General features: G+C 36.6%; 1 protein-coding gene across 1 annotated transcript in view; it reads left to right on the top strand.

The window, feature by feature from the left end:
* The window catches only part of LOC123316425 (dynein axonemal heavy chain 3), a 2,043,583-nt gene that overhangs the window by 675,161 nt on the left and 1,344,039 nt on the right, over positions 1 to 24,383 (top strand). The window lies entirely within an intron of this gene.

Genomic DNA, 24,383 nt, shown 5'->3' with positions numbered 1-24,383 from the left:
TAAAGTGAGATGTTTCTGAACGACCCTTGAAGTTCGTTATAAGCGAAAATTACTGTATTTTGTATGGGGCTCGCCCTGTTGATACAAGAATAAATCAATAAAGAAAAATCTTTTCTTCGTCATATAATGAACCCAAGTTACAGAGAAATTGTATGAGACCCTTTTCCTGCAGAAAAGTTCGTTTTTCATCATTCAATTTCAAGTTGCTCCATCGTTGAATGGATAATAAAAACCTTCTCGCAAGGGCTATATTTCTGTATTAAACAGTTTTTAGTGGGTATTTTGATGAATATTGGTTCAAATACTGATGCTCAGGTTATAGATTTCATGCAGATAGGATATAATTTGCATTGAAATCTACATATTCATTTATATTTTGAATTTATGTTGCGGATACCTTGATAAAAAGTCATAATTGAACTTAAGAAACTCAAAAACACGATTTTCAAATGGACAAAATTTTTACTACCCATGTATTTTCTTAACACAATCGATTGCGAAACATATGTAGTGGTAAGATATTCATCCTAGTGGAAATTATGTAATTCAGTTCTTTTCGTTTTTCTTAAGTCTGCCTTTTGAGAAATCAAACTTGAGTGTTCCTGTGATTGTGAATTATCACGCACATTCTGAAATTGTTGATTTATTATGTTGTTTCGACCACATTGTTTCAATCAACTCCGATTTATTTCATTCGAATTGTGTTGATTGATTGCAATGAAATTAAGCATTCAACGAATTCAGTCAACTACGTATCTTATTCCTTCAATTTAAGGAATCTGATATATCCGTTGAATCATATGTATAAACATAACAATTTGTTATATAATTTCATAGAGGACACTATTAAGTCTTCAGGATTTGAATACTACATAATGTATGTAGGTATGTAGAATTATTTTGGATATTTTTGTTTTGTCGAAAGTACAGTGATTAAATGAATTTTGCGAAACATCGAAACACAGGATGAATTTTAGCATTTGGAAATAAACTCATCAACCAACTCCTTAAGTATGTATTATACTTCCAAAATGATGAATGAAACTCTGAATAAACATCCTAGTAGGTCTGGTCACGACCAGCAGTAGGATTTTGAATTGACAACATTGCTGGAAAGAATATTACCTGAAAATAGAATATATAGAGGTCAAATTGTTCCCGAGTTGTTTCAAAATATACGGATGTCAAACCATCCGCTGGAAATAACTGGAAGTCGAAATGTACGGATAAAACTTTTCCTAATATACACCAATATATAATATAATATACATCATTCTAGCCAGTAGATCGAGGAAAACTTACTGGTGAAAGCATCTCAGTACAAATATTCCATTATTATTGGGGATCTAAATGTAAACAATCGAGGAAAAAAACAGCTGAAAAACTTTACAAGCAATTCCGACTTTGTAGAGATATGCACTCCACCTACGTTTTCAATGGAAAATAACAAGGGCAACACTCCAGACAGATTCTTGTGTACCAAAAACATCTTACAGATTATAAAGAATGTGCAACTTACACCAGACTTAGGCTCTAACCACCTGGTAATAGAATTCGACCTAGACTAGTGATGTTATAATTCGAATTAAAAATAATCGGTAATCCGATTATTGAAATAATCGGCATCATCCGATTATAGAAATCGAGAATTCGAATGAAAAATAACCTGATTACAGAACCTAACCTTAACCGTTTTGCATCGTTGCATGAAGATTATGGAGAAATCGGAGAATGAAATAACCTGAAATCTAAAACCTTTGGAGTTTGGGCCTCGGCACTAGGGTGTAGAGAATCGGGCAGCTGTGAATGTAGATTCTAGAGTTCATGTGAAGGTTGTTAATGGTCATTAACAACTTAGTCTTATTACTTCTTTCAACAGGCGTGGACTAAGACATTTCTCATCTCGGAATTTAGTATTCGGAATTGAACTGAAATTAAAACTTCTTTCATTTCTGACTGTATTCAATGATATTTTCGGTAGAACTTGGTCCACCATCAATAACAATAATTGAATCGCAAATCGATCATCCTACCGATAATAATGAGGTAGGAAGAATTGAAAAAAACTCTTATTTATTTTGGATGCTAAATTCAAAACATCAGTAATGAAACTAATTGATATTGCAGTCCGGTCCTTACCGAGCTTCGAAACTCGATCGAGATAGTTTCGTTTCGAAAACATTCAAATGATGAAAAGAATTCGAATGTCTGCTCGACAATCTGCTGCAACCCCACCGCCACCATTCGAATGCTCGATTCTTAGGTTTCAGTATAGAACCAAAGGTGTCAGGTTATTTTTAATTCGAATGATCATTCGATTATTGAGATCATTCGAATCGCCATAATCCGATTATTGAAATCATCCGATTATGAACAACACTAACCTAGACCATGAATCTAACCCCCTAATATACCCAACTGAAACCAGGTACGACTATTCACATCGATAAAGTTAATGCCGAAATGTGTCAACTGTTGAAATCTGGGCTACCAATCACCACGAATTACATCACATCGTTTCCTCCCGGAAATAATCAAGGAGCATTCTCCAAAGATTCTAGCCAAATATTACAGCCAGAAAATTTCATCCTATATATTGAGGCTAATCGAAGTTAAAAAACAAATGTATAGGGAAATAACAATTTTAACATTTTCACCTTGAAATATTCTTTTCAGCTTTCCGGTTAAACCATTTATATTCGGATATGATGCATAGAGTCATTCGGGGCAACTGTGCGCACTTTTGCCTTTCAAGCCATACCCTGTTTCAAATGTTGAAGGTAGGAAAATTAAAACATATTCATACGATAGAGAATGTTCTAATCTATAAGAAAACATCAAAAAGCAAACAAACAAAAACGTTTTCTTTCTGCAAAAAAAAATTTAATAAAGAAAGTCGTAGTGCGTTCACATGCCCCGTATTGCGGGTAAGTGTGCGCACCCTCACGGGGTGAGTGAACGCAGTGCTTTGTGAACCACACAATGAAAACAAATTACAAAATAATGTCATCAAAATGTTACAATATTAGAGAAATGCTGTTTATTGTCAATACAGAAGCGCTTGCTTACAAGCAGTGCATTATTGTTCGTGCCACAATTCTTGGTGAACACAACACTTGATACATTCCCCTGTTGGTGGCTCTTCATATTTTTCTGAACAAATAGGACAATATTGATCGAGTCTCAACCAAGAAAATCAGCAATGTCATAATTTATTCCTCACTGAACAAATGCACATATAATGAATCTATGCGCACACTTACCCGCGCACACTTTCCCCAGTAGGCCAAAATTTGAATTGACGTTCTTATAGAGTTGAGCAGCTAAGAAAACCTAAAATTTTTTATTATATATTTAGATTAATATGCCCATGATCGAATAAAATATTGTTTAACACTGAGAACTCGGAACTTGGACCTGGCAGAATTTGCAGAGATGTTAAAAATTAACAAAAAACTAGTGAATTTGATTGATTGCAAATAAAAAGTTAAAGAAACGTGGCACGGCGTACTCCTATGAAAAACTAATATGGCGATTCTGCGCTCTTGCTTCACCCAAATGAACCGTTCTTTCATACATTGCATAGTCGAGATATACGCACTGCGCACGCTTACCCACTGCGCTCAGTTACCCCGAATGACTCTAATGGATTTCCTCTGTTGTTTCAATATTTCTTGTCTGTTGATGGTCTGTTATTTTAAAACAACAATTTTGTTAATAAACCACATGGATAACCATTCTGTTTGGAAATTTCCATAAGATTGTTTATTCCTTCGTTGATGTATGATTCATGACAAATTCTCTCGACTGTAATAATTTTCATCTGTTTTATTACATTTATTTCTGAATTTATGCTGTGGTTTGAATAATAATGTAGCATTTTGTTGGAATATTCAAGTACGAAAGGATACCTAAGAAGTTAACTCTAAGTGTTCCAGATTCTTGGGGAATAGGGAAGTCAGAAAATGGATGGATGACTGGTCAAACATTTTACGAATTGATCGCTAATCTGTTTCACCCATGATTGGTTACCGAAGCCATCAAGTTTCCAGTTATCCTTTTCATAGATGGGTATCTTTTCATTTGACTTTACAGGTCAGCCAATTTTGTGAAAGAAATGGAATCATTCTCATCGCGCTCTTTCCAAACTCAACCCATAGAATTCAACCTATGGACGTCTCAGTATTTCGGACTCTCAAAGCTAGATGGAGAGATAAAGCACAGCAGTGGCGATTAACCAATTTTCACAATCCTATATTGAAAAATTTACATTTCTGTCCTTCACTGGAAGAGGTACTCGGAGAAAGATTATAGACAAAAGTATTCTCCAAAGTGGATTTAAGAAATGTGGTCTATTTCCATGGGATTCAACCTACATGAGCAAGAAAAGAAGGATGAAAAATTGCAAAAAAAAACAAAGTACTGAACTGACTGAAATAAGTAGAGGCTTACGATTTCTTGAGAAGTGTATAGATAAGGAAAAAAGGGTAAACTTTGTTGAATGCTCTGAATGGAGTGGCGAAGTGAGTGATCAGTCACTTTCTCGAATGTATAAAAATATTCTCAACCATAAAAACGATTCGGAGAAAAGGCTGGGAATCACTGAAGAAATACAAGAAGTACACGAAACAGAGAATGTTATGAGGGAGTATTGGAAAAAGAAATCATTAACTCGACAACACCCTCAAGAAGAGTCGTTATACAAAACTTTGAAGCCGCAGTTGAAGAATCTGATTCACTCATTTTAAATGTACCAAGTCCTATCAAAAAGCACTATTTTGGCCTGGTCCAAAACCCATGAAGAAGAAAGTCATAACAAAGAAAAATTGCCCTCTGTGACAACCTCCAAATATTGGCAAAAATATCACAAAAACAGAAAAAAAGAGTTTGAAAATGAAAAGCCCAAACGAATTAACAAGGGAAAAAAGCTCTTGAAACTCGAAAAAATATCGTGAAAACTTGCATTCCTGCAGTAAAGAAATCAGCAAATATTCGGAAACGAAAAATCGATGATTTGGAAACTACGTCAGAAGAAGAATGGGTACCTTCTGGAAGCAGTAGGAAGATATTAACGTGTCCGATGAGGATATTAGTCTGGTACATGAGGATATTGATGATAATGAACTGAATTCCAAGAATAATGAAGGATTTGAGCAGGTAGACTCTGCTCAGACTCCATTCTATGAAGAAGAAGATTTCATTATAGCTTCTTTTCCCGGAAAAAAAGATAATTAAAATTTGTTCGCGTAATTCAAGAAATTCTTCAAAATAATGAAATTGAAATTGTGGGAATGAAAAAATATGAATCAATGAGTAATGTATTCATTTTGAATGAAACAGATGTGAGTAATTGATTCTTCTCAGATATTAAAAATCTTAACGGTTCCAAAAATGTTCTCCATTCGAGATAGACTTAAATTAATATGAATTTCCGGAAGAACTGAAAGTTGATGGTTAAATGAATCAAGAAAAAATTTATATACTTTCTTAATGTTTCTACTTCCTTTTTGTGATACAGTTTGAAGAAAAATTTTTGACTTTTTTTTTTACATTTCTTTAATTCTATTATACAAGTTATCTAACTATACAAATCATTATTAATATTTTAACTATTAATTAATTAATTATTTATAATTAGTATTTTAATTTTACAAATTTTTGTACCTTCATTGAAATAAAGTGAGTTACGTCCAGTTGCAGGAAAGTCCATTAAAATTTAATACTTCATTAAAATCTTAATCCTCCATTTTTCCTTCAAAAATGATAGTTTTAAATTTTGATGGGACATCAAATCTTAATAGACTTTCCTGCAACTGGGCCTTAGTCTATTAGTGGATATGTCAATTACTTAGTTGATGTTCAAACCTTATGCCGAAAACCGTATCAAATATTTGTAATCCCCAACAAAATATCTAATCTATATTCAATTTCCTTAGTATACATATTTTGAGACAACAGACGAGGAATGGATACCGACCCTATTTCTTAATTTGAATGAAATATGAATGAAATGTCAATTATTGGGTATATGATATGTCGATATTTGGTGAACTGTCCAATCGCTGATGTCAATAATTGGATACAAGAAATTATTTTCAATTTATTTTTTTTTTGAACTTCTGATACTGAAATGATTCAATTTGCAATCTATGGATTCGATTTCCGAATATTCAATACACCTATTTTGAATTAAAGTTGGAAAAAGTAGGACAGTATCAAAATAATGCTACAATCCTATAAAATTTTTCCTTAAGGTGTCAATCAATGGTGATTAAACCTCAAATGATGGATGAATCAGTTTATATGACGGAATTAGGGACAAATTCGACGAAAAAAAGGCCAATAGCATCTTCAGGTGAGGTAAAGAAAACATGGAGATGCTTTTGTGATAGCGAAACAGGTGTCGTGGTTTAAAACTCTTTTGTGACAATCGTATAATCTGTTTAAAGTTCAATTATTGTTTTTCGTCAAGTATCGGCCACATGTATCCAATTCATATTTTCAATGGTTGGCCTAATGATTAGTTATAACACGGTTGAGGACATTATATCGATATCATCGACGTTTTATTCTCTAGAGCTTACCAAAGTTAAAATTGAATATTCAAGGACATTCACCCTATGTCGTAGCGAGTTATCAAAAAATACACAACAAAAACCCAGAATTTGGGCAACACAGGAACGTCCCTTATAGACGGAGAGGCAGAGCCAAAAAAAGTCTCTGAATTTATTAAGCCTGTTTTTTTTTTCATAGTCCGGGAGGTGGTGTCACTTTTTTATCAGTGATTTATATCCAACTCGAATGTGATTAATTAGATGGTTACCCTATTACTGTACTCGAAATCGAAAGTCAGTCAGCGCGACCGCGGTGAGCGTGGGCGGTGAAACTCGCCGGAAAAATCTCAAAAAAAGTGATTGACCTCCACGTGAAACTTTGAATTAATGATTAGGAGTGGAAATGGGCGTCAGTCACGTTTATAGTGGTGGATTCTGCGTCACTCAGGCTTCCAAAGTCAAGGACAGTGACCAGCTCCCTTTTTTTTTGGTGTAGCAGGGGTAAAATCTGCAAGTCAGACGAACCCTCTCCTGAGGAAGAACAAGTGTGGGGATTTTCACTCTTCTGAGCTCGAGACCCACTAAAAACCCTTAACTACTTCTTGAATATTGGTTCCGGGCATTTGCCTATAAATCGTTCATCGTTCATAGTCGGATTTCGTCTCGCACACTTTCGTGATGGGATTTATGTGTTTATCCTCTATTGGAAAACCCTTTATTGGATTAATCAATAAGTCTTATTTTCATATCTTTTTAATTGATCTCTTGGTCTCCTTCGGTAAATTAGCATTCTCCTTTTGCCTTCCTGTAGGGTTATTGAGCAACACATTATTTATAAAAATGTATGTTTGGTTGCGAGTTGCTCAGTGGCGTAAATCCCCACTTCCATATTGGGGGTATGGACTGTGGGACCGGCCGTTGGTCAGTCGATAGACAGCGTTATGAGAGCATTTTCATGTATCATCATCGAACCGAAATAAAGAGATCAGTAGTAAAGCGTGGACTTTTTGAAATATTGGTTTCGTAACATCCTAAAAAAGAGACAGAAACGTTACATGGTGTCAGGTTATCAAGAACCCCAATAATAAGATGGAAGGATTAAGATTACCTCCCGTCATGGACTTCTCCGGCAACATGGCGAGAAATTGGTCCTTTTGGAAACAAAAATTCCAGATGTACATGCTGGCTGCCGATAAAGATGAAGCAAGTGAGCAAGTTAAGATTACTATATTTCTAAATTTGATAGGTGATGGAGGTGTGGAAATATACAATGTTATATTTCCTGTAGCTTGTCGTGAAGGTCGTGGAAATATAATTAAGTTACGACTACTTTGTGATGACTTTATTCTTGTGGAAAGCTTCTACAGCTGATTGACAATATTTACAATGTTCTCCCCTAGAGTTCTACGGTACGACTGCCTGTGCACGGTCTAATGAACAGTCAGTCTGCGCCTGACATGCGCAACATTTTAATATTACAACATCTCCATTTCTATTCTTTAAAAGGTTTGTGCTAACATTCTATACACAATTTATTATATTATGTTAACTAAAATAAATTTTCTTAACTTATCCAACTAACTCTATTGTAACATACATATCGATCTGCTAGCATATGTATGCGTAACATATTCTATTTATCCAGTTTGTCTGGCTTCTTAACTAATCTCCCTGACGATGTTCTGTACTGACTTGTACCTATTTGATTTGAAACTATTATTACGGTCCCTTAATGGGATGCTACAAGGTTTCGAGTTTGTACAGTTTTGAATCTGTGATTTATTTTTGTCTGTTACATTTTCGTCAACTGGATTCTATAACCTATTTTCTCTATTCTCTATTGGAGGTTCAGCACTTGCATCTTCCTGTTGCTGTGGCATATCATTCCACTTTTCAACTAGCTTTCTGTGAAAATGCAAATTGCCTTCCCTCTCCTCAGAAGTATCATACTTCTTAATATTCTCTCGATAAACAAATTCGCTCTTATGCTTCACACTACTAGTAGCTTCGTCATATCTCACTTTTGAGAATCGTCTATTTTTAACTACAATTGCTCAACTATGAAGCTTAACTCTATACCCTCTCAAACCTACTTTTCCCAGAATATCACCTTTTTCCCATATTCTTGGTCTGAGATTCTGCACAAATACATTTTCCCCAGCCCTCAATTTTCGCAGATCTCTAACACCTTTTCGGTTATAATACCTTTCTTGACTTAATTGACTCTCATTCAATATTCTACCTAATTTTCTATTATTACTACTGTTTACAAATTTTTTAGGTAACAAGTCTCACAGATTCCGATTCATTAAAACATTGGCTGGTGTTAAATTAGAGTACTTTATGTTCCTCAATGCTAACAGAGCTAGGTACGGATCTGTATTACTCATCTTACACTTTTTCAGTGTGTTCTTTACTATTTTTCAGAAACTCTCTATCTGACCATTCGATTGACTATATAATGGTGTTGACTTTATGTGTTTAAATTCATAATTTTTTGAAAACATTTCAAATTCTCTTGACGAGAATTCAGGTCCTCCGTCACTACACAAAACTACTGGTATACCTTGTCTGCCAAAAATTTTTTCAACTTTAAAATTACAATCTGGTTTGTTTTACCCGTACCCAACTCGACCAGCTCAAAATACTAACGGCCGGTTTCATAATCAAACCTAAAGTCGCTTTAATTTTAAAGCTTCCTTTAACCTTACTAAAAATGACATCAAAGGAAGCTTTAAGCCTAAAGTGACTTTAAATTTGATTATGAAACTGGACGTTAGTGAAATGATCTACACACAACAAATAAGTCCTACCATATACATAAAATAAATCAACGTCCACCTTGTACCAAGGGCGATTTACAATTTCATGAGAAATCATGGCCTCGGCTCGCTGAGAAGGAGCCACCGCTTGACATGCTGCACAACTAGCTACAAAATTCTTGATTTGATCATTCATTCCCGGCCAATAAAAGAAATTATTCGCGACTGAAATTGATTTTGAGATTCCTTGATGTCCTACATGCAATTTTGTCAATATTTCTTTTCTATGACTTTCCGGTATAATTACTTTCTGAGCTTTATACAGCAAACTATCTATATATGTTATCTCATTTTGAAATTTACTGTAGAATTTTAGATGCTCTGGTATTCTCCTACTATCCTTAGGCCAACCCTCAATAACAAACCCTGCTAGGTCCCTTAGAACTCAGTCATCTCTTGTGCCTTTTTTCAATTCTTCACGCTTTCTATCTGATACATCGAGATATAATTTAACTAAACAAAATTGCGCTCCTATTTCCACATCAATATTCTCGTCAAAACTATGTTCTTCAAAAACTCTTGACAACGCAACCGCAATTACTACCTTTTTTCCCGGTACATATGTCAATGTGAAATCGTATTTTCTTAATTGCATAAGAATTCTTTGCAGTCTTGGCGGACATTGGTCCAAACGCTTTTTGAATATAGAAATCAGTGGCTTATGATCCGTCTGACATTCAAACCTCTTTCCGAATACATATTGTTTAAACCGATCAATTCCAAAAAAATCGCCAACAACTCGCGTTCAATTTGGGAGTACCGCTTCTGAGTTTCAGTCAGGGCCTTGGATGCGTACGCGCACGGTCTGTTCTGTTGTAAAATACAGGCACCCATGCCCTTTGACGAGCTATCTACTGAAATGACACAGGGTTCATTAACGTTATAAAACTTCAGTACCGGTGTACTGGTTAACTCGGCTTTCAATTTATCGAAATCATTTTCGTGTTCTTTCGTCCAAATAAATTCCACGTCTTTGCGTAACAACTGCCTAAGACTTTCCGTTTTTTGTGACGAATTTTTTATGAATTTACTAACATATTGTATCATTCCAAAAAAACGCTGTAGCTCTGTTTTTTCTTTGGACGATTTCATATTCTGAATTGCAGCTACCTTAGAGTTATCAATCGATAAACCTTTTTTAGAAATAACATGCCCCATATATTTCACCTCTTCAACTAAAAAATGGCATTTATCCTTATTAAATCTAATGTTAAACTTCTCTGCCGTCTCTAAAACCTGTCTCAATGGTTCATTATGCTCCTCAACTGTTTTGGCATAAATTATCAAATCATCAATATAAAATTTTACATTTTCTATATTACCAAAAATTTCAGTCATTCGCTCCTGATATACTTCTGGAGCACTTTTTAACCCATAGGGTAGTCTTAAAAACCTATACCGTCCGAAAGGTGTTGCGAACGTACATAAACTACTGCTTTCGCTATCTAATTTTATTTGTAAGAAACCCTGAATTGCATCTATTGTACTAAAATATTCACAACCGTCCATTTCACTTGTTAATTCCTCCAAAGTAGGAATCTGAAAATAATGTCTTTTCACGACTGTATTCAAATTTTGTGGATCTAAGCGAATTCTAAGATCGTTATTTGGTTTTCTAATGATTACAATAGGGTGTACCCAATTGGGTGTTTCGTCGTCACATTTTACTACAATTTTCTCTTTTTCCCTACTATCTAATGTAGTTCTAAGTTTATCGTGTATCGCAAAAGGTACCTTCCTAGCATAACAAATAACCGGATTAGCATTTTGCTCTAACTCAATATGATACGATTTCTCAAGCACTCCAATACCTCGAAATATACCATCATATCGGCTCAACAAATCCTTCAAACTCAAATTTTCTGATCTGACTACTTTACGATCAACTTCCGTAAACTCGTTTAATCAAATTTAGAGTAACACAAGTTCCAAGACCCAACAGGGGTGAAAAATCAAGACCTCTATCATCAACTATATAAAATGCGAAAACACCAGAACTCTTGCCAACCTTCATATTCAATTTACATTTACCTGTTACTTCTAGATGGTCCCCTGTATACGACACCAATTTTGATTTCGTTTTCTCGATTAGACCTGAGTCACAATCTAAACCTCTCAATACTGAACTTGGAATTACATTTACAGCAGCTCCACTATCTAATTTAAACGGAACTCTATGGCTTCCTATCTCAACGTCCGCATACCATGACTCCTCACTGTTTCTGTCTCGTTCCACTGCATCTAGTGATAAAAAATCTTTGGTAGACGACTGTAAACTACTTGTATGATTGGCATTCCTTTCCAAATCAACACAACCAATTCTCTTACTGGACATTTTACAAACAGCTTTAAAATGATTGGCTTTACCGCAATTAGAACACGTTTGTCCAAAAGCTGGACACCTTCTATATTCATGCTTATAGTTACAATTCTTACAAGGTTGCTTTACAACATTCCTACCATTCCTAACATTGAACTTCAAATTATTTCTTACAGAACTGTCCTTATTTCCATGTTTGTGCTTATAATTAAAAACATTGTCACCTGATGTTGTAGTCTTTCCTTGTCTACATTCTCCACTGCAGGGGCTTCCTGATGGCCTATTATACGACTTTTCTCCTTAGCTGACTCGAACCGTTTTGCCAAACCAACAGCCTCATCTAGTGTCCTTACGTCCCTCTCCTGGACCGGTGTGAACTTAGCAGCCACTTTCCAGCAGCCACTTCAGATCTAGCGGCCGTTTGACCAGTGGCGTCGGGTACTTTTTTTTCGCGTACTGTGCTTACTGAAATCGGTATTAGGTCTCGGAAATGAATATATTCTTTCAAACCTAGAGTGTTTATTCATTAGAAGATGATAAATACTATTTGAAAGATTTTTTATTCCAAGAATGTACCAGCCATAAAATGGATATTCGAAATATAATCGAAAATAGGTCTGAAAAATGAATAAAGGGTTTGAAATTCGGTGTATGCATTTATAAACCCTCAAGGAACGATATTCCAAGAGATTTTTCATTTGCAGGACTTGGAAGGGTGAATTTCACCCCTATTTCTAATAATAAAAAAAACATCGAAAATAGGTCTCAAAAATGAATAAAGGGTTTGAACTTCGGTGTATGTATTTATAAACCTGCAAGGAACGAGATTCCAAGAGCTTTTTCATTTGCAGGACTTGAAAGGGTGTTCCAATCGAGGTATTGACACCCTCTTCCGTGGTGCAACCCTCGATTTTGCACAGAGTAGGTGGGTGGCGAGGTGACCCAGCTCATCTACAACGCGAACATACGCCAACATTACTCGCATCACAAAAGCCATGTAGTTGACACGAGCGCATCTTAGCTGAAATGATTAATCGGGGAATTGCAATGCCAGTCAAATGACACATTTCAGACTTTAGCAACGACCACATCTGCACCAAATCCTTGGGAGGGGCATCATCCCAGTCCAAACCTAAAGTCCACAACCTCTGGATAAGATGCTTCAAATACAGAACAAATGGTGTTAGAAATCCGAGGGGATCATAAATACGGGCCAATTCAGAGAGAATATTGCGTTTTGTGCAAGTTTTACTGATAGGCTGCACGCTATAAGAAAATGCATCAGTCGAAGGATTCCACTGAAGTCCCAATATCTTTATAACAGAGTCAGGCTCCAAATCAAGAGTGAGGGGTTGCGAATTAGAAACAGAAGCTGTGAGGTGCTGAAGCATATCAGCATTGTTACTGCTCCACTTACGAAGTTCAAAGCCTGCTCTGCTTAAAACTTCAGTGGGCTGCGTCTGCAGCTGAACAGCACCTGACAGCGAATCACTACCTGATACCTGTCATCCACGAAAATATCATCCTGGAGGACAGCACAGGCCTCAGGGAATTCGTAACTGTGCTCTTCAGCCAATTGTCGGATACAACGCATGGCCAGGAAGGGACTACTCTTGATACCAAACACCAAAGTTCTCAAACGAAATTCTTTTATGGGCTCAGAAGGAGAAAAGCGCCATAATATGCGTTGAAAATCCTAATGCTCACGGGCCACGAGTACTTGCCTGAACATTTGACGAATGTCGGCAGTGAAGCAAACAGAATGGAGGCGAAAACGGGAAAGTACACAAGAGACATCCTGATGAAGCTTAGGACCTCGAAGCAGAGTGTCATTGAGACAAAAACCATTCGACGCCTTCTGAGATGCGTCAAATACAACACGTAATTTGGTAGTAACGCTTTCAGGTTTCAACACACAATGATGAGGTATAAAATACGTCGAAGGAGTGGGGGGGGTCCGAGATTACTACCATATGATTTTGATCCACATAATCCTGCATAAAGTCCCGGTACTGCTGATAAAGGGTTGGATTCAGAAGAAGGCGTTTTTCCAAAGATAAAAAACGCCGAAGAGCTATGTCACGGGAGTTTTCGAATATAGGGTCGAGGTTTTGGAAAGGCAGGGACACAATGAATCGACCGGAGGGACTGCGAGTAAGAGTATCACAAAACATTTTTTCTGCTAACAAATCTTCGGGAGAGGAGACGATGCGAGGTGGAATCTGTTCGAGTTCCCAAAATTTCCTTACGAAATCTTCAAGAGAATTATCTGTATAACTGACGAATAAGTTGAGCGTTGGAAGAGGAAAATCAACTTTGCCCATTATGACGAACCCAAAAATGGTATCGAGAGCAACTGGTTCATTGAGCGAACCTTTAATCGTTGTACCTCTTACAATATGAGCGAAAGTATCTGCACCTAACAACAAATCTACTGGACCCGACACATTAAATTCAGGATCAGCTAATTTGAGGTTACAAAATTTTGTGAATTTCTCTATGGGAATTGTTGAGCATGGCATGTTCGAGCAAATTTGAGGAATAACAATTAAATCAACATTTAATATGGGAGTGTCCAAACCACGAGGTTTCAAAGTACACGAAACACCCTGATCTGCTGAGGCACTTGTTTGACCCACGCCCTTTATATTTATAGAGAGGGAAAATGCACGCAGTCCCAATCTATCACAACATATCTTGGTGATAAACGAAGACTGGCTAGCGCTGTCGAGCAAAACACGTACGGGCCTACATTCACCAGAAAAATCCAAAATATCAACAATTGCTGTTGACAAGAGAACAGTACCTTTAGAATTTGCTAATAAATTTGTAGAGGCATCAATAATGGGTGAACTAATCGTATTTTCAGAATGATTCGATTCTGTCTTAGTTGGGTGAATTTTATTAGCAACGCTCTTAGATGGATTGGATTCATCAAAATGAAGCAAAGAGTGATGTGATCGAGAACACCTTTTACAAACCGATTTCGAGTCACAATTCGAAGCTAAGTGCTTAGAACCCAAACAATTTATACACCACTTTTTATCTCGAACTAGGGCATATCTTTCCCTAACCGAAAGTGCGAGAAAATCGGGACACGTATATATACGATGAGGTTTTGAGCGTAGATTACAACTCAGTGAAAATGAGGAATTCACAAGAAAACTGGAGCTAGTTCCTGTTTTAGGAGCCTTAGGGATATGAGTAAATGACTTGTTAGGATGTGAACTACACAAGGCGACATTATTCAAAGCGTTACACTGATTTTCCAAAAAGGTACACAAGGTTTGGTAATAATTATGAACAATTATGTTCGAACCACATTCTAATTCAAATTTTGTTTGCGTCGTGGAATCTATACGTTCAATGAGCATTACAAAATCCCACTCCTTGACGGGAAACTTGAGATTTTTCAAAGCCTTCAAATTTTCAGAAAAAGTGTCAATTAAATTTCGAAGTGCGCGAGGATTTTCACTAACATTAACAGGTTTAGATTTGGTAATAGTGTGCCAATGAGCCGTTGCTATCAATCTCTTATTTTCATAACGTTTTTTGAGAGCGTTAAAGGCGATAATATAATTATTACCAGTTAAGGGGGTACATTCCACAACTGAAAGCGCATTTCCCTTTAGACAAGATAGCAAATAGCTGTACTTATCAACATTTGATAGGGTTGGGTTGTTATGAATTAAAGATTCTAAAACGTCACAAAACGTTTGCCAATTTCTTATATCGCCATCAAACGTCGGCAACTCCAACTTTGGCAATCTAACCTTACTATGTGATGAATTTTCTTCCTCTGATTTGGAAGTTTCCAATTTATCTTCGAATAATTGAGAGTAAATATCCTGAACTCTGTAATATTTATCCCTAAATGTAGACAAAGCATCATAATGCGGCTTGAGATCCCCACCTTCAGTTCCCGAAACAATTGAAACTATAGCAGTGTTAAATGTCTCAAAACTTTTCAAAATATCTTCGATATGTTTGTACCTGCATTTAAAATTTCGATGTACCTCTATATCTGATAATGCATAATCTGCGATCCTTTTTAGATCTTCTAATTTTGTACATTCTAAATCCCTTTGTGCTAGAAGGTTCTTTAGTTTGCGATCTCCCATTTCGAGAATTAGAAGTTAAGAATTTCACTGAGAGAAATGTAAACAAATAATAATTGTTCGAACAGAAAACCTGAACGAAAATTTAAACTATATGCAATGAGCGTGAGAGAGAGGTATCAGAGCGTGAGAGAGAGGTATCAAAGCCAGAGTGAGATGCCACTAAGCGTAATCGAGTTGTTTTTGAGTGGGGCCTTTTCGAAATGAAATAATTCAAATTATGAAAGAGAGAGCAAAAGAAAGAGAGGTGTATATATACAATGCGCGAGTTTTCCGAAATGGAAATGATGACGTTAGCAAAAATGGCGAACACTGAGGAAACCAATTTCCGCAAAATGAAAGTAAATTAATGAACATCGGCAAATTAACACAATTATATCCGGCTCTGCAAGGATCAAATTTATGTTCGATGTTAGTGGACTGTATTTTTTGTTGAGAGGCTGAACTTACCGACCCTCACGGTCACTTGCACCTCGGGAATGGTTTCTGATGTAGGTCCTGGCCACTATCACTTATCGTCCGAAAATGTTCGTCTTAGACTTCGGCGAGCACTTAACACTAAACTTAAATTTGGAAGTAATATCTGGAGAGTTTGTATTGAGTTTTGGGGTTTAATAAGCGAGATAGTATGGGTTTAACGAGCGAATTTCTAACGAGATCGTTTGCGAAGCGAGTTTATCTCAATAATGATACGGTGACATCTGTTCAGCCTCATGTGTCCAGTTTTTTTCAAACTCGCAGAGGAATCAAAAACCAATATAAAATAAAGGATGGACTGAAGGTGATCTCCTCAGTGACGAAACAATGGTTCCTTGAGGGTTTATAAATACATACACTGAATTTAAAACCCTTTATTCATTTTCTAGACCTATTTTCGATTTATTCTGGGGACTTCCAGAGGAGGGGGTGAAATTCACCCTTTGAAGTCCTGCAAATGGAAAAGCTCTTGGAATATCGTTCCTTGAGGGTTTATAAATACATACACCGAATTTCAAACCTTTTATTCATTTTTTAGACCTATTTTCGAATTATTTTGTGGACTCTGAGGGGAGGGGGTGAAATTCACCCTCTCAAGTTCTGCAAATGAAAAAGCTTTCGAAATATGGTTCCTTGAGAGTTTATAAATACATACACCGAATTTCGAACCCTTTATTCATTTTCTAGACCTATTTTCGATTTATTCTGTGGACTTCCAGAGGAGGGGGTGAAATTCACCCTTTCAAGTCCTGCAAATGGAAAAGATCTTGGAATATCGTTCCTTGATGATTTATAAATACATACACCGAATTTCGAACCCTTTATTCATTTTCTAGACCTATTTTCGATTTATTCTGTGGACTTCCAGAGGAGGGGGTGAAATTCACCCTTTCAAGTCCTGCAAATGAAAAAGCTCTTGGAATATCGTTCCTTGAGGGTTTATAAATACATACACCGAATTTCAAACCCTTTATTCATTTTTGAGACCTATTTTCGATGTTTTTTTTATTATTAGAAATAGGGGTGAAATTCACCCTTCCAAGTCCTGTAAATGAAAAATCTCTTGGAATATCGTTCCTTGAGGGTTTATAAATATATACACCGAATTTCAAACCCTTTATTCATTTCTTAGACCTATTTTCGATTATATTTCGAATATCCATTTTAGGGTTGGTACTGACACTTCAACATCCTTGGAATAAAAAATCTTTCAAATAGTATTTATCATCTTCTAATGAATAAACACTCTGGGTTTGAAAGAATTCATTCATTTCCGAGACCTAATACCGATTTCAGTAAGCACAGTACGCGAAAAAAAAGTACCCGACGCCACTGGTCAAACGGCCGCTAGATCTGAAGTGGCTGCTGGAAAGTGGCTGCTAAGTTCACACCGGTCTCTCGAAGTAGTTTTTCTCGTATTCCATCTGAGTGTATTCCACAGACGAAAATATCTCGCAAGAGGCTATCTTCCAATGTCGACAGCTCACAATTTCTTCCCAAGTTCTTGAGCATTATCACATAATCATCGATGGACTGGAATTCTTGTTGTTTCGACGTTAATAACCTATGCCTCTCTAGAATCAGATTTGTCTGGGGTTTGAAATGTTCTTCGAATTTCGATATTATTATATTCAATTTGTCGACTTCCTCTTCTTTGAACGTAAAGGTATCATATATTCTCATACCTGCATCACCAATGAGGTGCTTGAACATAGCTCATTGGATTACATCACTTTTCTTATTCAGTTCCATGGCAATCACATAATTATCAAATCGTTCAATCCACCTTAAACATACTTGGTAATAATTACTGGAGTTCGTACCATTCAATCGCAATGGCGGCAATGCTCTGGACTCCATTTTGTTCTGCTTGCTGGCTTCAGTTCGTCTTATTTTTTGAAAATGATATTCTCGCTGATCACTTCTGCTACTACCGACTACGCCATGTTATATTTCCTTCAGCTTGTCGTGAAGGTCGTGGAAATATAATAAAGTTACGACTACTTTGTGATGACTTTATTCTTGTGGAAAGCTTCTACAGCTGATTTACAATATTTGGGTAATGTTCTCCCCTAAAGTTCTACGGTACGACTGCCTGTGCAGTGTCTAATGAACAGTCAGTCTGCGCCTGACATGCGCAACTTTTTAATATTACAACATACAAGACTTTCAAGCTACAAATTGAAAAGACCACGTTGAAAGGCGTGATGGACAACTTTGAAAAGCATTGTCAGCCGAAGAAGAACGTGGTGTATGAACGCTAGAAATTTTTAAGCTGCAACCAGAAGGAAGGTCAATCAATGGGTAGTTTCATTACGGAACTGAAGACAATGGTGAAGAATTGCGAGTACGAGTCTGAAGAGGAAATGGTACGTGACAAGATAGTTATGGGCATCCGAGATGATAGCGTTCGAGAACGCCTTCTGCAAACCGAGGTCTTGTCCTTGAGAAAAGCAATTGAAGTATGCCACATAGCTGAAGTTAGCAGACATCAAACAGATGAGATGGCAACGAAGATAGACGGCACGAGCATCAGGGTGGATAATATCAACTCGTCCAAATCTAAGATAAGTACTTCAAACATTGTAAGAAGAAAAATGAAAAATGGAAATCCTATTAATAATAATCCTTATACATTATAACTGTAAAAAGTGTAATTTTAAGCATAATGCAGGTCAATGTCCAGCGTTTGGAAAAGAATGTTTTTACTGTCATAAGTTAAATCATTTTGAAACAGGTTGCCTGGTAAAAAAATCAGGTAAACAGTTAGATAGAAGTAAAAGAAACAGTTTCAAAAAGAAATACCACTCTTTTGAAACCGCAAACGTAGAAATAATTAATGGTGATATAAATGATCTGTTTATTGATAGTTTAAAGTTAACAAAAGTCAATTATAACAACCCTAATAGCACAAAGTAGTCCTATGGACATCCATAGGACGTCCTCTTCGGACATTACGGACATCCATGGAACGTCCATTTCTGGTACAATGGACGTTCTATGGACATCCGAGGGACGTACAAATGTCACAACTTTGAACCGAATTCGGACGTCCAATGCAGACGTCCAATGGATATCCCGTTGGGACCATCATTAGCTATCTCAACGGTACAAAAATTTACCACGACGTTGGCTATCCTATCTATTAGAATTTTAATGTCCTAGAACCCAACGTCTTACACTCAGACGCAGATGGTATTTTCTGTGTTGTTCTCATTTCCATCCATACTTAGTAGAAAGTTTTTACACTTGGCCCGGGTTCGAACTTGCGAGTACGTGGGGACATCGCATTACTGAGTCTTCGCTGCAACCGTCCTAGCTACCGAGACTATACGATATACCTACTTGTAGGAACATATTCATTATATTGTTAACTGATTTATGGAATAGTAGTCGATTAATACAGAAATACCATATGATAAAAACTAAAGTCTTAAAACTCAAACATAGATTATTTTATAATAGTAATTACTCAAGTATTTAGTCTTCGTTCATCATAACGTTATACATAATATAATATTCATAAGATATTCATATACTACAAAGCGGAAAAATGGAGTTTAGAGAAAAATAATATTAAATTTTGGTGTTCATTGATATACATGTATGTATTATTTGGTCCATATTACGGAGTGAATATCCGGTATGGACTTTCAAAAGATGTCCCTACCGGATATCCACTAGGTATCCATGATGGACGTTATACGGACCATGTAATGTGTATATGTAATTTGGTCCATATTACGTCCATTACGGACTCCTAGTGAATATCCGTTATGGACGTTATACGGATCATGTAACTTATACATGTTATTCCGATACGGACATTGTACATACATTGGACTAACAGTGGATATCCATCTTGGACGTCCTAAAACTGTCCGTAAACGGACGTCCAAAGGAAATACAAATCAAGTCCATGGACGTTCCGACGTTAAATGGACATGAATTGTACGTCCCATGGACGTTGTGTGCTATTAGGGAAGTCAATTAACAATGATAAGATTTTAACTGAAATTGGGAATATTAATGGTTATAACATTTCCTTCAAATTAGATACTGGAGCTGATTGTAATATACTGCCATCGAGAATATATCTCCAAATTATGCCTTCCAGAAGTGTCCAAAAGTCAAAAGTCAACCTCATTGCTTTTGGTGGTAATAGGATTCCGGTTGAGTGCTCAGTGAGGGTGAGTTGCCTGGTAAGAGGTCAGGAACACTACATAACTTTTCATATTGTTGACACAGCTGACAAGCCTATATTGGGTCTAGAAAGTTGCTTAGAATGTGAATTAATTAATAAGATTGACTTGGTAGAAAAAATGTCTCAGATTTTCAATTTATCTCTAAAGATACTATTTTGAAAAATTATAAGGATGTATTTGAAAACTTAGGTCAATTTCCAGAACAGCCATGTAAATTATTTTTAAAAGATGGTGCTGAACCTGTACTTCATGCTGCTCGTAGGATTCCTAAAAATTTAACATCTAAATTTAACCCTCAACTGCTATCGTCATTTCATATAACGATTCTTATATGGTGGGGTAAATTCTGACCCCAAAACTTTGAACTATGTCTACCCATGAAAATTGTCTATATTTGATAGTTTTTTGTTTATTGAGTGAAGTTCAAAGTCTGCTGAAGTGAAATAAACATTTATTCATCAAATAATTTGAACATTTCGAAAAAAAAACAACGATTACTCAAATAATAAAAAAAAAATTGCTGCAATGTAAGGCTTCATTTACAGCTATCCTCTACAACATTATTGATTTCTTTGGTGAAAACTATTGCTGGTGTTCAGCTTATGAGGAGTAAGATTAGTACTGAAAAGTAAAAAAATTGCATTATATTGCATTAAAAAAAAACTGCCGCCTAACTTTTGGGGATCAAAATTTCGGATGCTCTAAAATACGTATTGCACTCAATGCAATGCATGGAAATTATTTTTTCCATGAAAGTAATTTGTATTTCCACTATGTGTCTCAATATTGTCTTCGGATTCTGTCTCAGAAATATTCGAATCAGTATCATGAATGCTATGTTGACTTTCTGCGTCGCTCATACGGTCATCCTCATGAAAAATTTCTTCATCACTATGAAAATCCGTATCCAATTCGCTCAAATAAGACATGACCTGCTCAGCATTCATGAGTTTTCCTTCTACCACTATACTATCTGAATTTGCCATCTTCAATTATGAAGAAGTAATTTTTCAATATATCAAGAAGCCCGAAATTTTTCGCGTGAGTACTGTGGTGGGGTACAAACTGACCCCAAGACAATCAGATCGCGTAAACTAGTGCAGTCGAGAATAAGATGCACTCACTATCGGCACAGGCACAGTGAGTACTGAGAATACCTAGAGGCGGAAGAATCTACAGCGATGCGTTCATACGATTATACACGATTAATGACGAGTGGGGTCAAATTTGACCCCAACGATAGCAGTTGAGGGTTAAGTCAACATTAGAGTCACTAGAGAAGGCTAATGTTATTTGTAAAAAAACCAATCCAACTGATTGGGTTAATAATGTGGTAATCACTGAAAAAAAAAAGACAGAAAATTACGCGTTTGCTTAGATCCGAGATATTTGAATAAGAATTTAAAGCGAGAGCATTTTCAACTTCCTTCGCCGGATGAAATATTAACAGACTTGAGTGATAAAAAATATTTTTCCATATTAGACTTAAAAGATTTTTTCTATCAGATACGTTTAGACGAAAATTCGTCAAAATTGTGTACTTCTGCAAACCCATTTGGCAGATACCGATTTAAACGACTTCCCTTTGGCATCAATACTGCGGCTGAAATATGTCAGAGAAAAAACACTGAAATATTTGGTAATATTTTGAATAATGGAATTTATATAGATGATCTAATAATTGCAACAGAAACTGAAAGAGAACACGACCTTAAATTAGTGCAAGTTTTAGAAGCAGCTAGGCATAACGGTGTACCATTTAATATTAATAAATTCCAATTTAAAAAATCTGAGGTTAAACTGCTAGGTTTCATTGTTTCTAGTAGAGGGATTGAAATTGATCCTGAGAGAACAGAAGCAATTACTAATATGGAAATCCTGAAGAATAAAAAAGAATGACTCAGGTTCTTAGGTTTAGTTAAATACCTAGGAAAATTTTTACCGAATTTGTCATCGTTAACGGCACCCTTAAGACAACTAACTCATAAGAATATATTATTCCAGTGGGAGCAAATTCATACTGACACAGTCATCAAAATTAAAAGACTCTCGTAAAAGCACCCATTCTAGATCACTTTAATCCAAATAAACCTTTAGTAATACAATGTGACGCAAGTTTAGATGTTTTTGGTGCGTGTTTGTTACAAGAGGGTAAGCCAATCGCGTATGCCTCTCGAACGTTAATTGATGCAGAAAAAAGATACGCCTGTGGGTCGAGTAATCTGTTGAGCTGGAACTATCGTTAGTTTTTCCAGGGAAAAGGGAATTGAAATAAAATATTCCAACAGAAGATCACAGTTTTTATTCAACCCAACTTTATGAGGGTTGCCCTGAAGAGTAAAGTATATGCGATGTCATTTTAACAAAAACGAATTTGTTTCACCCTAATGTGCGGTCACTGTTGACGTCTATGATGCAGGCTCGGGATGCAGGTCGAGTGTCGCCCTGATAATTGTCAACAGATGTGTTGGGACCGCACGTCTCCGAGTAGCTGGAGTGGTTTTAAGAAAAACCTTTTGTGTGCAGGCTTGGAATGCGGAAGTGATATGCGTAATTTTCTTAGCTGGTGTTCGTCTGTCTCGATCGCTGAATCTGACTGATTTTTGCTTTTTTTTTTCTTTATTTTTTTGTAGCCGGGGGAAAATCTGCAAAACAGACGAACACATCCTCTCCTGAGGGGGTACAGTGTGGGGATTCTCACTCTCTGAGCTCGAGACCCACTAAAAACCCTTAACTGCTTCTTTTTCATAGGTTCCGGGCATTTTGCCTATTAACCAGTTGACTCTTATGGTTTCTGGACTCTCACACGATCATAGTCGTGTTGATAGTTGTATGCTGCCCATAGCTTTTATAGGTTAAGCTCTTCTTTCGTTACATTTAAATCCTTAACTGATCTCTCAGTCTTCGGTGGTAGGTTCTTGACCTTCTAGCTTCTTCCGTTGGATCGTAGTCGACTAATCTTCGTAGTTCCTCATTTGGATGTTGTTTGGCTTTGTCGAATATCCTTTCCGCCTTTCTCTTCATAAATTCTGTAACTAGTTCCCATTCCAAGTCCTCGTAGATTTGTTTGTTCCTAACAAACTAGGGTACGTCCATCGCCATTCTAAGGAGTTTATTTTCAGTGGCCTGTATTCTCTTGATGTGGGTCTTGGCTGCGAAGCCCCATGCCGCCGATCCATATGTGAGTTGTGGTCGCGCAATAGTTTTAATCATCGTCAATTTGATGATCTTATTCATATAACTTCTTCTGCCTATTAGTGGATAAAGTTTTCTCATTGCGGCTTTTGTTTTATCAACAGCACATTTGATGTGGTTTTTCCATGTAAGTCCTCTGTCAAGCGTCACTCCTAGGTATGTTGCTCCATTTTTCCATTCAACCTCCTCTCCATAATCTTCAAGGTTTTCTTCCATCCTCAATCTTCTCTTTTGCAGTAATATTGCTTGAGTTTTTCTTCCATTGATTTGGATTTTCCATTTGATGCACCATTTGCGTAATTCATCTATGGCTTCCTGCAGTCTCCGTTGTATGATCTCTGGGCGTCGATGTCTGAACGCTATTCCTGTTTCATCTGCGTACAAGGTGAGCATATTTCTAGCATTCTTCGGGATATCATAAACGTATAATACGTAAAGCAGAGGTTCAAGTAATGATCCTTGGGGCACTCCCTCTTCCAATTGTCTGGTTTGAGAGGTTGCTCCATCTATCTTCACATAAAAGTTTCTATTCCTCAGATAGTTCCTTATAATCTTGCATAGCTTGGTCGAATATCCTGCTTTTTTCATCTTGTAGATTAGGCCTTCATGCCATACTCTATCAAAAGCTCTCTCGATATCCATCAGAACTAATCCTGTGGCCTGTTTGGTCTGCGTTCCTTCGGTGACGTATT

This window comes from Coccinella septempunctata, chromosome 7 (genome assembly GCF_907165205.1).
Source record: "Coccinella septempunctata chromosome 7, icCocSept1.1, whole genome shotgun sequence".
Lineage (NCBI taxonomy): Eukaryota > Metazoa > Arthropoda > Insecta > Coleoptera > Coccinellidae > Coccinella > Coccinella septempunctata.
The sequence above is the reverse complement of the archived record's forward strand: the minus strand, read 5'-3'. Positions and strand labels throughout refer to the sequence as shown.